General features: G+C 47.3%; 1 protein-coding gene across 2 annotated transcripts in view; it reads left to right on the forward strand.

The window, feature by feature from the left end:
* LOC115146054 (uncharacterized) overlaps window positions 1-14,157 on the forward strand; it is an 80,641-nt gene that overhangs the window by 54,665 nt on the left and 11,819 nt on the right. The window lies entirely within an intron of this gene.

Raw genomic sequence — 14,157 nt, forward strand, 5'->3', positions numbered from 1 at the left:
ATACAGACATTATCTTCAGTGTGGAGGATACAGACATTCTCTTCAGTGTGGAGGCTACAGACATTCTCTTCAGTGTGGAGGCGACAGACATTCTCTTCAGTGTGGAGGCTACAGACATTCTCTTCAGTTTGGAGGCTACAGGCATTCTCTTCAGTGTGGAGGATACAGGCATTCTCTTCAGTGTGGAGGATACAGGCATTCTCTTCAGTGTGGAGGCTACAGGCATTCTCATCAGTGTGGAGGATACAGACATGATCTTCAGTGTGGAGGCTACAGGCATTCTCTTCAGTGTGGAGGCTACAGGCATTCTCTTCAGTGTGGAGGCTACAGACATTCTCTTCAGTGTGGAGGATACAGGCATTCTCTTCAGTGTGGAGGCTACAGACATTCTTTTCAGTGTGGAGGATACAGGCATTCTCTTCAGTGTGGAGGCTACAGACATTCTCTTCAGTGTGGAGACTACCTACAGACATTATATTCAGTGTGGAGGCTACAGGCATTCTCTTCAGTGTGGAGGCTACAGACATTCTCTTCAGTGTGGAGGCTACAGACATTCTCTTCAGTGTGAAGACTACCTACAGACATTATATTCAGTGTGGAGGCTACAGGCATTCTCTTCAGTGTGGAGGCTACAGACATTCTCTTCAGTGTGGAGGCTACAGACATTCTTTTCAGTGTGGAGGATACAGGCATTCTCTTCAGTGTGGAGGCTACAGGCATTCTCTTCAGTGTGGAGGCTACAGACATTCTCTTCAGTGTGAAGACTACAGGCACTCTCTTCAGTGTGGAGGCTACAGGCATTCTCTTCAGTGTGGAGGCTACAGACATTCTCATCAGTGTGGAGGATACAGACATGATCTTCAGTGTGGAGGATACAGACATTCTCTTCAGTGTGGAGGTTACAGGCATTCTCATCAGTGTGGAGGATACAGATATTATCTTCAGTGTGGAGGATACAGACATTCTCTTCAGTGTGGAGGCTACAGACATTCTCTTCAGTGTGGAGGCGACAGACATTCTCTTCAGTGTGGAGGCTACAGACATTCTCTTCAGTGTGGAGGCTACAGGCATTCTCTTCAGTGTGGAGGCTACAGGCATTCTCTTCAGTGTGGAGGCTACAGACATTCTCTTCAGTGTGGAGGATACAGGCATTCTCTTCAGTGTGGAGGCTACAGACATTCTTTTCAGTGTGGAGGATACAGGCATTCTCTTCAGTGTGGAGGCTACAGGCATTCTCTTCAGTGTGGAGGCTACAGACATTCTCTTCAGTGTGAAGACTACCTACAGACATTATATTCAGTGTGGAGGCTACAGGCATTCTCTTCAGTGTGGAGGCTACAGACATTCTCTTCAGTGTGGAAGCTACAGACATTCTTTTCAGTGTGGAGGATACAGGCATTCTCTTCAGTGTGGAGGCTACAGGCATTCTCTTCAGTGTGGAGGCTACAGACATTCTCTTCAGTGTGAGGCTACCTACAGACATTATCTTCAGTGTGGAGGCTACAGGCATTCTCTTCAGTGTGGAGGCTACAGACATTCTCTTCAGTGTGGAGGCTACAGGCATTCTCTTCAGTGTGGAGGCTACAGGCATTCTCTTCAGTGTGGAGGCTACAGACATTCTCTTCAGTGTGGAGGCTACAGGCATTCTCTTCAGTGTGGAGGCTACAGACATTCTCTTCAGTGTGGAGGCTACAGACATTCTCTTCAGTGTGGAGGCTACAGACATTCTCATCAGTGTGGAGGATACAGACATGATCTTCAGTGTGGAGGATACAGGCATTCTCATCAGTGTGGAGGATACAGACATTATCTTCAGTGTGGAGGATACAGACATTCTCTTCAGTGTGGAGGATACAGACATTCTCTTCAGTGTGGAGGCTACAGGCATTCTCGTCAGTGTGGAGGATACAGACATTTTCTTCAGTGTGGAGGATACAGACATTCTCTTCAGTGTGGAGGCTACAGACATTCTCTTCAGTGTGGAGGATACAGACATTCTCTTCAGTGTGGAGGCTACAGACATTCTCTTCAGTGTGGAGGATACAGACATTCTCTTCAGTGTGGAGGCTACAGCCATTCTCATCAGTGTGGAGGATACAGACAATATCTTCAGTGTGGAGGATACAGACAGGCTCTTCAGTGTGGAGGCTACAGACATTCTCTTCAGTGTGGAGGCTACAGACATTCTCATCAGTGTAGAGGATACAGACATTATCTTCAGTGTGGAGGATACAGACATTCTCTTCAGTGTGGAGGATACAGGCATTCTCATCAGTGTGGAGGATACAGACATTCTCTTCCGTGTGGAGGCTACAGGCATTCTCTTCAGTGTGGAGGCTACAGACATTATTTTCAGTGTGGAGGCTACAGGCATTCTCTTCAGTGTGGAGGCTACAGGCATTCTCTTCAGTGTGGATGATACAGACATTCTCTTCAGTGTGGAGGATACAGGCATTCTCTTCAGTGTGGAGGCTACAGGCATTCTCATCAGTGTGGAGGATACAGACATGATCTTCAGTGTGGAGGATACAGGCATTCTCATCAGTGTGGAGGATACAGACATTCTCTTCAGTGTGGAGGATACAGACATTCTCTTCAGTGTGGAGGATACAGACATTCTCTTCAGTGTGGAGGCTACAGGCATTCTCTTCAGTGTGGAGGATACAGACATTCTCTTCAGTGTGGAGGATACAGACATTCTCTTCAGTGTGGAGGCTACAGACATTCTCTTCAGTGTGGAGGCTACAGACATTCTCTTCAGTGTGGAGGCTACAGGCATTCTCATCAGTGTGGAGGATACAGACATTATCTTCAGTGTGGAGGATACAGACATTCTCTTCAGTGTGGAGGCTACAGACATTCTCTTCAGTGTGGAGGCTACAGACATTCTCTTCAGTGTGGAGGCTACAGACATTCTCTTCAGTTTGGAGGCTACAGGCATTCTCTTCAGTGTGGAGGATACAGGCATTCTCTTCAGTGTGGAGGATACAGGCATTCTCTTCAGTGTGGAGGCTACAGGCATTCTCATCAGTGTGGAGGATACAGACATGATCTTCAGTGTGGAGGCTACAGGCATTCTCTTCAGTGTGGAGGCTACAGGCATTCTCTTCAGTGTGGAGGCTACAGACATTCTCTTCAGTGTGGAGGATACAGGCATTCTCTTCAGTGTGGAGGCTACAGACATTCTTTTCAGTGTGGAGGATACAGGCATTCTCTTCAGTGTGGAGGCTACAGACATTCTCTTCAGTGTGAAGACTACCTACAGACATTATATTCAGTGTGGAGGCTACAGGCATTCTCTTCAGTGTGGAGGCTACAGACATTCTCTTCAGTGTGGAGGCTACAGACATTCTCTTCAGTGTGAAGACTACCTACAGACATTATATTCAGTGTGGAGGCTACAGGCATTCTCTTCAGTGTGGAGGCTACAGACATTCTCTTCAGTGTGGAGGCTACAGACATTCTTTTCAGTGTGGAGGATACAGGCATTCTCTTCAGTGTGGAGGCTACAGGCATTCTCTTCAGTGTGGAGGCTACAGACATTCTCTTCAGTGTGAAGACTACCTACAGACATTATATTCAGTGTGGAGGCTACAGGCATTCTCTTCAGTGTGGAGGCTACAGACATTCTCTTCAGTGTGGAGGCTACAGGCATTCTCTTCAGTGTGGAGGCTACAGGCATTCTCTTCAGTGTGGAGGCTACCTACAGACATTCTCTTCAGTGTGGAGAATACAGGCATTCTCTTCAGTGTGGAGGCTACAGACAATCACTTCAGTGTGGAGGCTACAGACATTCTCTTCAGTGTGGAGGCTACAGACATTCTCATCAGTGTGGAGGATACAGACATGATCTTCAGTGTGGAGGATACAGGCATTCTCATCAGTGTGGAGGATACAGACATTATCTTCAGTGTGGAGGATACAGACATTCTCTTCAGTGTGGAGGATACAGACATTCTCTTCAGTGTGGAGGCTACAGGCATTCTCGTCAGTGTGGAGGATACAGACATTATCTTCAGTGTGGAGGATACAGACATTCTCTTCAGTGTGGAGGCTACAGACATTCTCTTCAGTGTGGAGGCTACAGACATTCTCTTCAGTGTGGAGGCTACAGGCATTCTCTTCAGTGTGGAGGATACAGACATTCTCTTCAGTGTGGAGGCTACAGACATTCTCTTCAGTGTGGAGGATACAGACATTCTCTTCAGTGTGGAGGCTACAGCCATTCTCATCAGTGTGGAGGATACAGACAATATCTTCAGTGTGGAGGATACAGACAGTCTCTTCAGTGTGGAGGCTACAGACATTCTCTTCAGTGTGGAGGCTACAGACATTCTCATCAGTGTAGAGGATACAGACATTCTCTTCAGTGTGGAGGATACAGGCATTCTCATCAGTGTGGAGGATACAGACATTCTCTTCCGTGTGGAGGCTACAGGCATTCTCTTCAGTGTGGAGGCTACAGACATTATTTTCAGTGTGGAGGCTACAGGCATTCTCTTCAGTGTGGAGGCTACAGGCATTCTCTTCAGTGTGGATGATACAGACATTCTCTTCAGTGTGGAGGATACAGGCATTCTCTTCAGTGTGGAGGCTACAGGCATTCTCATCAGTGTGGAGGATACAGACATGATCTTCAGTGTGGAGGATACAGGCATTCTCATCAGTGTGGAGGATACAGACATTATCTTCAGTGTGGAGGATACAGACATTCTCTTCAGTGTGGAGGATACAGACATTCTCTTCAGTGTGGAGGCTACAGGCATTCTCGTCAGTGTGGAGGATACAGACATTATCTTCAGTGTGGAGGATACAGACATTCTCTTCAGTGTGGAGGCTACAGACATTCTCTTCAGTGTGGAGGCTACAGACATTCTCTTCAGTGTGGAGGCTACAGGCATTCTCTTCAGTGTGGAGGCTACAGACATTCTCTTCAGTGTGGAGGCTACAGACATTCTCTTCAGTGTGGAGGATACAGACATTCTCTTCAGTGTGGAGGCTACAGCCATCATTCTCATCAGTGTGGAGGATATCTTCAGTGTGGAGGATAGACATCTCTTCAGTGTGGAGGCTACAGACATCTCTTCAGTGTGGAGGCTACAGACATTCTCTTCAGTGTGGAGGCTACAGACATTCTCTTCAGTGTGGAGGCTACAGACATTCTCATCAGTGTAGGAGGATACAGACATTATCTTCAGTGTGGAGGATACAGACATTCTCTTCAGTGTGGAGGCTACAGGCATTCTCTTCAGTGTGGAGGATACAGACATTATCTTCAGTGTGGAGGATACAGACATTCTCTTCAGTGTGGAGGCTACAGACATTCTCTTCAGTGTGGAGGCTACAGACATTCTCTTCAGTGTGGAGGCTACAGACATTCTCTTCAGTTTGGAGGCTACAGGCATTCTCTTCAGTGTGGAGGCTACAGGCATTCTCTTCAGTGTGGAGGATACAGGCATTCTCTTCAGTGTGGAGGCTACAGGCATTCTCATCAGTGTGGAGGATACAGACATGATCTTCAGTGTGGAGGCTACAGGCATTCTCTTCAGTGTGGAGGCTACAGGCATTCTCTTCAGTGTGGAGGCTACAGACATTCTCTTCAGTGTGGAGGATACAGGCATTCTCTTCAGTGTGGAGGCTACAGACATTCTCTTCAGTGTGGAGGCTACAGGCATTCTCTTCAGTGTGGAGGCTACAGACATTCTCTTCAGTGTGGAGACTACCTACAGACATTATATTCAGTGTGGAGGCTACAGGCATTCTCTTCAGTGTGGAGGCTACAGACATTCTCTTCAGTGTGGAGGCTACAGGCATTCTCTTCAGTGTGGAGGCTACAGACATTCTCTTCAGTGTGGAGGCTACAGGCATTCTCTTCAGTGTGGAGGCTACAGGCATTCTCTTCAGTGTGGAGGCTACCTACAGACATTCTCTTCAGTGTGGAGAATACAGGCATTCTCTTCAGTGTGGAGGCTACAGACATTCTCTTCAGTGTGGAGGCTACAGACATTCTCTTCAGTGTGGAGGCTACAGACATTCTCATCAGTGTGGAGGATTCAGACATGATCTTCAGTGTGGAGGATACAGGCATTCTCATCAGTGTGGAGGATACAGACATTATCTTCAGTGTGGAGGATACAGACATTCTCTTCAGTGTGGAGGATACAGACATTCTCTTCAGTGTGGAGGCTACAGGCATTCTCTTCAGTGTGGAGGATACAGACATTATCTTCAGTGTGGAGGATACAGACATTCTCTTCAGTGTGGAGGCTACAGACATTCTCTTCAGCTTGGAGGCTACAGACATTCTCTTCAGTGTGGAGGCTACAGACATTCTCTTCAGTGTGGAGGCTACAGGCATTCTCTTCAGTGTGGAGGATACAGACATTCTCTTCAGTGTGGAGGCTACAGACATTCTCTTCAGTGTGGAGGATACAGACATTCTCTTCAGTGTGGAGGATACAGACATTCTCTTCAGTGTGGAGGATACAGACATTCTCTTCAGTGTGGAGGCTACAGGCATTCTCATCAGTGTGGAGGATACAGACATTATCTTCAGTGTGGAGGATACAGACAGTCTCTTCAGTGTGGAGGCTACAGACATTCTCTTCAGTGTGGAGGCTACAGACATTCTCTTCAGTGTGGAGGCTACAGACATTCTCTTCAGTTTGGAGGCTACAGGCATTCTCTTCAGTGTGGAGGATACAGGCATTCTCTTCAGTGTGGAGGTTACAGACATTCTCTTCAGTGTGGAGGCTACAGGCATTCTCTTCAGTGTGGAGGCTACAGACATTCTCTTCAGTGTGGAGGCTACAGGCACTCTCTTCAGTGTGGAGGCTACAGGCATTCTCTTCAGTGTGGAGGCTACCTACAGACATTCTCTTCAGTGTGGAGGCTACAGGCATTCTCTTCAGTGTGGAGGCTACAGACATTCTCTTCAGTGTGGAGGCTACAGGCATTCTCTTCAGTGTGGAGGATACAGACATTCTCTTCAGTGTGGAGGCTACAGACATTCTCTTCAGTGTGGAGGCTACAGACATTCTCATCAGTGTGGAGGATACAGACATGATCTTCAGTGTGGAGGATACAGGCATTCTCATCAGTGTGGAGGATACAGACATTATCTTCAGTGTGGAGGATACAGACATTCTCTTCAGTGTGGAGGCTACAGGCATTCTCTTCAGTGTGGAGGATACAGACATTATCTTCAGTGTGGAGGATACAGACATTATCTTCAGTGTGGAGGCTACAGACATTCTCTTCAGTGTGGAGGCTACAGACATTCTCTTCAGTGTGGAGGCTACAGACATTCTCTTCAGTATGGAGGCTACAGACATTCTCTTCAGTGTGGAGGCTACAGGCATTCTCTTCAGTGTGGAGGATACAGACATTCTCTTCAGTGTGGAGGCTACAGACATTCTCATCAGTGTAGAGGATACAGACATTATCTTCAGTGTGGAGGATACAGACATTCTCTTCAGTGTGGAGGATACAGACATTCTCTTCAGTGTGGAGGCTACAGGCATTCTCATCAGTGTGGAGGATACAGACATTATCTTCAGTGTGGAGGATACAGACATTCTCTTCAGTGTGGAGGCTACAGACATTCTCTTCAGTGTGGAGGCTACAGACATTCTCTTCAGTGTGGAGGCTACAGACATTATTTTCAGTGTGGAGGCTACAGGCATTCTCTTCAGTATGGAGGCTACAGGCATTCTCTTCAGTGAGGATGATACAGACATTCTCTTCCGTCTGGAGGATACAGGCATTCTCTTCAGTGTGGAGGCTACAGGCATTCTCTTCAGTGTGGAGGCTACAGGCATTCTCTTCAGTGTGGTGGCTACATACATTCTCTTCAGTGTGGAGGCTACAGATATTCTTTTCAGTGTGGAGGATACAGGCATTCTCTTCAGTGTGGAGGCTACAGGCATTCTCTTCAGTGTGGAGGCTACAGACATTCTCTTCAGTGTGGAGACTACCTACAGACATTATATTCAGTGTGGAGGCTACAGGCATTCTCTTCAGTGTGGAGGCTACAGACATTCTCTTCAGTGTGGAGGCTACAGACATTCTCTTCAGTGTAGAGGATACAGGCATTCTCTTCAGTGTGGAGGTTACAGACATTCTCTTCAGTGTGGAGGCTACAGACATTCTCTTCAGTGTGGAGGCTACAGGCATTCTCTTCAGTGTGGAGGCTACAGACATTCTCTTCAGTGTGGAGGCTACAGACATTCTCTTCAGTGTGGAGGCTACAGGCATTATCTTCAGTGTGGAGGCTACAGGCATTCTCTTCAGTGTGGAGGCTACAGGCATTCTCATCAGTGTGGAGGCTACCTACAGACATTCTCTTCAGTGTGGAGGATACAGGCATTCTCTTCAGTGTGGAGGCTACAGGCATTCTCTTCAGTGTGGAGGCTACAGACATTCTCTTCAGTGTGGAGGCTACAGGCATTCTCTTCAGTGTGGAGGATACAGACATTCTCTTCAGTGTGGAGGCTACAGACATTCTCCTCAGTGTGGAGGCTACAGACATTCTCTTCAGTGTGGAGGCTACAGACAGTCTCTTCAGTCTGGAGGCTACAGACATTCTCTTCAGTGTGGAGGCTACAGGCATTCTCTTCAGTGTGGAGGCTACCTACAGACATTCTCTTCAGTGTGGAGGCTACAGACATTCTCTTCAGTGTGGAGGCTACAGACATTCTCATCAGTGTGGAGGATACAGACATGATCTTCAGTGTGGAGGATACAGGCATTCTCATCAGTGTGGAGGATACAGACATTCTCTTCAGTGTGGAGGATACAGACATTCTCTTCAGTGTGGAGGCTACAGGCATTCTCGTCAGTGTGGAGGATACAGACATTATCTTCAGTGTGGAGGATACAGACATTCTCTTCAGTGTGGAGGCTACAGACATTCTCTTCAGTGTGGAGGCTACAGACATTCTCTTCAGTGTGGAGGCTACAGGCATTCTCTTCAGTGTGGAGGATACAGACATTCTCTTCAGTGTGGAGGCTACAGACATTCTCTTCAGTGTGGAGGATACAGACATTCTCTTCAGTGTGGAGGCTACAGCCATTCTCATCAGTGTGGAGGATACAGACAATATCTTCAGTGTGGAGGATACAGACAGTCTCTTCAGTGTGGAGGCTACAGACATTCTCTTCAGTGTGGAGGCTACAGACATTCTCATCAGTGTAGAGGATACAGATATTATCTTCAGTGTGGAGGATACAGACATTCTCTTCAGTGTGGAGGATACAGGCATTCTCATCAGTGTGGAGGATACAGACATTCTCTTCCGTGTGGAGGCTACAGGCATTCTCTTCAGTGTGGAGGCTACAGGCATTCTCTTCAGTGTGGAGGATACAGGCATTCTCATCAGTGTGGAGGATACAGACATTATCTTCAGTGTGGAGGATACAGACATTCTCTTCAGTGTGGAGGATACAGACATTCTCTTCAGTGTGGAGGCTACAGGCATTCTCATCAGTGTGGAGGATACAGACATTATCTTCAGTGTGGAGGATACAGACATTCTCTTCAGTGTGGAGGCTACAGACATTCTCTTCAGTGTGGAGGCTACAGACATTCTCTTCAGTGTGGAGGCTACAGGCATTCTCTTCAGTGTGGAGGATACAGACATTCTCTTCAGTGTGGAGGCTACAGACATTCTCTTCAGTGTGGAGGATACAGACATTCTCTTCAGTGTGGAGGCTACAGCCATTCTCTTCAGTGTGGAGGATACAGACAATATCTTCAGTGTGGAGGATACAGACATTCTCTTCAGTGTGGAGGCTACAGACATTCTCTTCAGTGTGGAGGCTATTCTCTTCAGTGTGGAGGCTACAGACATTCTCATCAGTGTGAGGATACAGACATTATCTTCAGTGTGGAGGATACAGACATTCTCTTCAGTGTGGAGGCTACAGGCATTCTCATCAGTGTGGAGGATACAGACATTATCTTCAGTGTGGAGGATACAGACATTCTCTTCAGTGTGGAGGCTACAGACATTCTCTTCAGTGTGGAGGCGACAGACATTCTCTTCAGTGTGGAGGCTACAGACATTCTCTTCAGTTTGGAGGCTACAGGCATTCTCTTCAGTGTGGAGGATACAGGCATTCTCTTCAGTGTGGAGGATACAGGCATTCTCTTCAGTGTGGAGGCTACAGGCATTCTCATCAGTGTGGAGGATACAGACATGATCTTCAGTGTGGAGGCTACAGGCATTCTCTTCAGTGTGGAGGCTACAGGCATTCTCTTCAGTGTGGAGGCTACAGGCATTCTCTTCAGTGTGGAGGTTACAGACATTCTCTTCAGTGTGGAGGCTACAGGCATTCTCTTCAGTGTGGAGACTACAGACATTCTCTTCAGTGTGGAGGCTACAGGCACTCTCTTCAGTGTGGAGGCTACAGGCATTCTCTTCAGTGTGGAGGCTACCTACAGACATTCTCTTCAGTGTGGAGGCTACAGGCATTCTCTTCAGTGTGGAGGCTACAGACATTCTCTTCAGTGTGGAGGCTACAGGCATTCTCTTCAGTGTGGAGATACAGACATTCTCTTCAGTGTGGAGGCTACAGACATTCTCTTCTACAGACATTCTCTTCAGGTGTGGAGGCTACAGACATTCTCATCAGTGTGGAGGATACAGACATGATCTTCAGTGTGGAGGATACAGGCATTCTCATCAGTGTGGAGGATACAGACATTATCTTCAGTGTGGAGGATACAGACATTCTCTTCAGTGTGGAGGCTACAGGCATTCTCGTCAGTGTGGAGGATACAGACATTATCTTCAGTGTGGAGGATACAGACATTCTCTTCAGTGTGGAGGCTACAGACATTCTCTTCAGTGTGGAGGCTACAGACATTCTCTTCAGTGTGGAGGCTACAGACATTCTCTTCAGTATGGAGGCTACAGACATTCTCTTCAGTGTGGAGGCTACAGGCATTCTCTTCAGTGTGGAGGATACAGACATTCTCTTCAGTGTGGAGGCTACAGACATTCTCATCAGTGTGGAGGATACAGACATTATCGTCAGTGTGGAGGATACAGACATTCTCTTCAGTGTGGAGGATACAGACATTCTCTTCAGTGTGGAGGCTACAGGCATTCTCATCAGTGTGGAGGATACAGACATTATCTTCACTGTGGAGGATACAGACATTCTCTTCAGTGTGGAGGCTACAGACATTCTCTTCAGTGTGGAGGCTACAGACATTCTCTTCAGTGTGGAGGCTACAGACATTATTTTCAGTGTGGAGGCTACAGGCATTCTCTTCAGTATGGAGGCTACAGGCATTCTCTTCAGTGAGGATGATACAGACATTCTCTTCCGTCTGGAGGATACAGGCATTCTCTTCAGTGTGGAGGCTACAGGCATTCTCTTCAGTGTGGAGGCTACAGGCATTCTCTTCAGTGTGGTGGCTACATACATTCTCTTCAGTGTGGAGGCTACAGATATTATTTTCAGTGTGGAGGATACAGGCATTCTCTTCAGTGTGGAGGCTATAGGCATTCTCTTCAGTGTGGAGGCTACAGACATTCTCTTCAGTGTGGAGACTACCTACAGACATTATATTCAGTGTGGAGGCTACAGGCATTCTCTTCAGTGTGGAGGCTACAGACATTCTCTTCAGTGTGGAGGCTACAGACATTCTCTTCAGTGTGGAGGCTACAGGCATTCTCTTCAGTGTGGAGGCTACAGACAATCTCTTCAGTGTGGAGGCTACAGGCATTATCTTCAGTGTGGAGGCTACAGGCATTCTCTTCAGTGTGGAGGCTACCTACAGACATTCTCTTCAGTGTGGAGGCTACAGACATTCTCTTCAGTGTGGAGGCTACAGACATTCTCTTCAGTGTGGAGGCTACAGACATTCTCTTCAGTGTGGAGGCTACAGGCATTCTCTTCAGTGTGGAGGATACAGACATTCTCTTCAGTGTGGAGGCTACAGACATTCTCTTCAGTGTGGAGGCTACAGACATTCTCTTCAGTGTGGAGGCTACAGACATTCTCTTCAGTGTGGAGGCTACAGACATTCTCTTCAGTGTGGAGGCTACAGGCATTCTCTTCAGTGTGGAGGCTACCTACAGACATTCTCTTCAGTGTGGAGGCTACAGACATTCTCTTCAGTGTGGAGGCTACAGACATTCTCATCAGTGTGGAGGATACAGACATGATCTTCAGTGTGGAGGATACAGGCATTCTCATCAGTGTGGAGGATACAGACATTCTCTTCAGTGTGGAGGCTACATTTCTCTTCAGTGTGGAGGCTACAGGCATTCTCTTCAGTGTGGAGGATACAGACATTCTCTTCAGTGTGGAGGCTACAGACATTCTCTTCAGTGTGGAGGATACAGACATTATCTTCAGTGTGGAGGCTACAGCCATTCTCATCAGTGTGGAGGATACAGACATTATCTTCAGTGTGGAGGATACAGACATTCTCTTCAGTGTGGAGGCTACAGACATTCTCTTCAGTGTGGAGGCTACAGACATTCTCTTCAGTTTGGAGGCTACAGGCATTCTCTTCAGTGTGGAGGATACAGGCATTCTCTTCAGTGTGGAGGATACAGACATTCTCTTCAGTGTGAAGGCTACAGACATTCTCATCAGTGTAGAGGATACAGACATTATCTTCAGTGTGGAGGATACAGACATTCTCTTCAGTGTGGAGGCTACAGGCATTCTCATCAGTGTGGAGGATACAGACATTATCTTCAGTGTGGAGGCTACAGACATTCTCTTCGGTGTGGAGGCGACAGACATTCTCTTCAGTTTGGAGGCTACAGGCATTCTCTTCAGTGTGGAGGATACAGGCATTCTCTTCAGTGTGGAGGATACAGACATTCTCTTCCGTGTGGAGGCTACAGGCATTCTCTTCAGTGTGGAGGCTACAGACATTATTTTCAGTGTGGAGGCTACAGGCATTCTCTTCAGTGTGGAGGCTACAGGCATTATCTTCAGTGTGGATGATACAGACATTCTCTTCAGTGTGGAGGATACAGGCATTCTCTTCAGTGTGGAGGCTACAGGCATTCTCATCAGTGTGGAGGATACAGACATGATCTTCAGTGTGGAGGCTACAGGCATTCTCTTCAGTGTGGAGGCTACAGGCATTCTCTTCAGTGTGGAGGCTACAGACATTCTCTTCAGTGTGGAGGATACAGACATTCTCTTCAGTGTGGAGGCTACAGACATTCTTTTCAGTGTGGAGGATACAGGCATTCTCTTCAGTGTGGAGGATACAGACATTCTCTTCAGTGTGGAGGCTACAGACATTCTCTTCAGTGTGAAGACTACCTACAGACATTATATTCAGTGTGGAGGCTACAGGCATTCTCTTCAGTGTGGAGGCTACAGACATTCTCTTCAGTGTGGAGGCTACAGGCATTCTCTTCAGTGTGGAGGCTACAGACATTCTCTTCAGTGTGGAGGATACAGACATTATCTTCAGTGTGGAGGATACAGACATTCTCTTCAGTGTGGAGGATACAGACATTCTCTTCAGTGTGGAGGCTACAGGCATTCTCGTCAGTGTGGAGGATACAGACATTATCTTCAGTGTGGAGGATACAGACATTCTCTTCAGTGTGGAGGCTACAGACATTCTCTTCAGTGTGGAGGCTACAGACATTCTCTTCAGTGTAGAGGATACAGGCATTCTCTTCAGTGTGGAGGTTACAGACATTCTCTTCAGTGTGGAGGCTACAGACATTCTCTTCAGTGTGGAGGCTACAGGCATTCTCTTCAGTGTGGAGGCTACAGACAATCTCTTCAGTGTGGAGGCTACAGGCATTATCTTCAGTGTGGAGGCTACAGGCATTCTCTTCAGTGTGGAGGCTACCTACAGACATTCTCTTCAGTGTGGAGGCTACAGACATTCTCTTCAGTGTGGAGGCTACAGGCATTCTCTTCAGTGTGGAGGCTACAGACATTCTCTTCAGTGTGGAGGCTACAGGCATTCTCTTCAGTGTGGAGGATACAGACATTCTCTTCAGTGTGGAGGCTACAGACATTCTCCTCAGTGTGGAGGCTACAGACATTCTCTTCAGTGTGGAGGCTACAGACAGTCTCTTCAGTCTGGAGGCTACAGACATTCTCTTCAGTGTGGAGGCTACATGCATTCTCTTCAGTGTGGAGGCTACCTACAGACAT

Source organism: Oncorhynchus nerka, linkage group LG2 (assembly GCF_034236695.1).
Source record: "Oncorhynchus nerka isolate Pitt River linkage group LG2, Oner_Uvic_2.0, whole genome shotgun sequence".
NCBI lineage: Eukaryota > Metazoa > Chordata > Actinopteri > Salmoniformes > Salmonidae > Oncorhynchus > Oncorhynchus nerka.